Raw genomic sequence first — 3,649 nt, 5'->3', positions numbered from 1 at the left:
GATGTGTTGCAGTGGGAGGAGCTTCACTGATGATGTGTTGCAGTGTTTAATGATGTGTTTAACAAACTAACGGATTTAATCTGCCAAAGATGCCAAAAGTGTAGAAATAAAACAGCAGCAGCAACACTTGAGATATTCCCCTCACAGATCAATGTTTAACTTGACATTCAGCAACAGTTCTCACTACAAACATAGAAACAATCGCTCGAACGCATAAAAGCTCACAAAATCGTCTGATTTAATTCCTCATATTTTCCTCACATGCTGCTGCTGCTGCACTAAATGTTTATTTCAGCAGAAAGACGCCAGAAAAGACGCACAAGTAGCGCTGAAGCGGATGAAAACAACACAGACATGAGTCTGTAAGATGTGGCTTAAACAGACTGTATAAAGTGTGTTTGATAGTTGTGTAAATATGAGAAATACCGAACCAGGTCAGGTACAGTTCATATATCTGACTGCTTGTATTTATTGACAAAATTGTATACATGAAGTAAAATTCAACATTGAGGATGCAGTGCATTGTGATGCATCGTGATTCCGAATTGAACCGAATCGATGACATGATAATCGTAACCGAACCGTGAGACCAGTGTAGGTTCACACCCCTAATAAATATGAATAGATTTATAATGTCACACGTGGCTCAATATGAAGTATAGCAGGCAGCATCTGGTTTTAGCAGCAATATGAAGTATAGCAGCATCAGGTATTGTATATACACATGAAACATAAAAAAAAACTGCCAGGCCACATTATAGCTGCATTTATACATAAGAATGCTTTGACACGCTATAAGGGCATACGTCCAATTGCATTAAAACATCTAAGTTGTCCAAGTATTAGCCTAAAATTTTAAAAACGCACAAGCTTGTAGCAGGTTTCCTAGTGACAATAATGTCTTATTACAGGCAAGATTTGTAAAAAATATCAACCCATTCCAACCCAATACCATTCCAACCCAATACCAAATACCATTGCAATGCTCTCCATGGACTTTGTATTGCGGGGAACTGCCTCCTTGTCTTTTCTGACTTGTATCAAAAAACAGAAAAATGCCTAACACGAAATCACTCGGTCTGAATGAACTTAACACGTTTCTCACATGCTTGTTGTCTGTTGTTCTAGTAAGCGTTTATTACTTGGGTAAAGTTGGTTTTATATTCGCACATTCGGACTTCAGCGTTCAATAACTTTGTTAATCTGCATTAAAAAAAGCCACTCTCGGTCAAGTATCACTGCCGACTATTATGAGCACATATCAGAACACAGTTTTCTGTCGAACTCGACGTTTTAAAGAAGCTGATAAACACGCTTACCTCGATGGAGTGTCGTGACGTCATCGCTTATCTGAGGGACTGTCTACAAATTACATGTTTCTATTGAGACAGCCTGCAACGATTACTGTCCATGGTACTAAAGTCATCAAAGAACAACTTCTTCGTTTTTCTTCTTCTCTGTTTTTTATTGGCAGTTTGCAAACGAAGTGCACTACCGTCATCTACTGGACTGAGGTGTGATGTCATTGGGATGTCAATTTTTTATACAAGCTACTGTGTTTATATATATATAAATAAAACAACCTAAATCCTGTTTACAAGCTGACTTTCTTTCAGAAAGTTCATGACAGTCTTAATTATAGAATGTGTGCTAGGCAGACTCAATAGGTTTTTTAAACTCAATCCATTATTCGATGCCTTCTCTAGTTCTTTCCTAGAGTCTTTTCAAGTGTTACATGTTCTACAGTTTCCACTTCTCCACAGTGTATACATAATCCTGTCTGGTGTTTTCCTATTAATCTTAAGCAACTATTTAAACTTGTGTGTTCTATTCTCAACCCGCCTCAGATTACTATACTTTTTAACTCACTTCTTTCTGAATGCTGTATAAATGTCTTCATCAAAGAAATTGACAACATAGAGGAGGTTTATTTGGACAAACTCTTAAATACATTTTAAATGGAAACAAATACTTTAAAAACATTTTAAACAATTATAAATGTCAATGTATTTAGTTATTTTGCTCTCCCTGTCTTTTCTTTTGCCTTTACCTCTCTTAGCCTTTATTTTATACACATATGCGTATATATTGTATATGTGGGACATAATTTTTACAGTTTTTCTGAATTGCTAAAACACATTTCTTGAAAGCATCACTCTTTCTTAAAACCTTCAACACAAATCCAAATCTTCAAACTTCAATCACAGAACCCCTGGCTCTTCTGGCAATATCAAACACTCACTTAAAAAACATTTAACCTGTAGTCAACATCAAACAAGGCTTTGAAATCATACACATATTAGTTAATACTACATGCACTACAGATCATTCATTAGACACTACATCAACAAATGGAGAACACCGTGTCCGTGCATGTAGTTACAGAAAATGCTTATTGTATATAGTACATATTTTTAAAGAAAACACACACACACACACACACACAAACAAAATATATCACACCTAAGTTTGGTCAATATATCAAAAATGTTTATATACTGCATGTATGTGTGTGTGTATATATATAAAACACCGCTCTGGTGTGGCGGATGCAGCCTTGACAAGAGTCCACTTCTGAGGGACTTGGAATAGTTAAAAGAACAACAAACTCTTCTTACATTTGTTGAGGAAAGTTTGTTCAAAATGCTTATGCACAGTTTTTTAAACTAGGCCTCTATTTCTCAAAACTCTACACAGAAAACCACAAAACACACACACAACATGCAAAACATCACATACATCTTGTAAAAGCAAACACTTCTTTCAAAACTATTTTAATCTTCTAAAATAGTATTTTTGCATATTAACTGTACACACAAACATAAAATAAGCACATACACGCCAAACTACACACACATGTGAAAAAAATTAAAACCCTACTTCCATGTGTCTTTTGCTTGTTCAGAGTGCAGTGAAGAACAGGAGTTAGTCATAGCACTCACACATACTGTACATGCATATGCACATATACACTGTATATGCTGTATGTATGACAGAGGAATTTTACACAGTTATGCAACTGAACTGAATCAATACTCAACTGACATGGGCTGTAGGATTACTCTATTGACTTGTTAAAGCTGCTTTATAGCAGAATATGGATTTGATACTATTTTGAAGCTGCTGTGAAACAATCTATACTGTATAAAGCACTTTAGAAAACTTTCTTGACTTTCTGACTTGGCTTGTATGCATGTTCCATGTTCGATATATATATATATTATTTAGGAGTTCAAAGGTTCAACTTAGGACGAGGGCCTTCTATCTCTGAGGTGGCTCAGTTTGGTCAGTAGTACTCTGTACTATTGACACTTGGCATATTGATGTAGTTCTCCCCATCCAAGTGTATCACTAATATGTCCACAACTTCCTGACTATATCTCCATTTTACATAAGGTATATTTATTTGCTTGTGTACAACATATCTCATATTTTATCTCATTGGTTAGAGGGGTAAAACTCCCCTCAAAAAATGTATCTATATACTATTGTATTAGAGAATAAAAGTTGGAGTAAGGAGAATACCCGTCTCTGTGTTTTCTTGCTCCCCGGATGTAACACTCTGAGAGACTGAGAATATTTCTGGTGGTGACGACAACATAATGGGAACACACACACACATATATATATATATATATATATATATATA

The sequence above is a fragment of the Sinocyclocheilus grahami genome, unplaced genomic scaffold (assembly GCF_001515645.1).
Source record: "Sinocyclocheilus grahami isolate Dianchi unplaced genomic scaffold, SAMN03320097.WGS_v1.1 scaffold2499.1, whole genome shotgun sequence".
Taxonomy (NCBI): Eukaryota; Metazoa; Chordata; class Actinopteri; order Cypriniformes; family Cyprinidae; genus Sinocyclocheilus; species Sinocyclocheilus grahami.
This window is presented reverse-complemented; position numbering follows the sequence as displayed.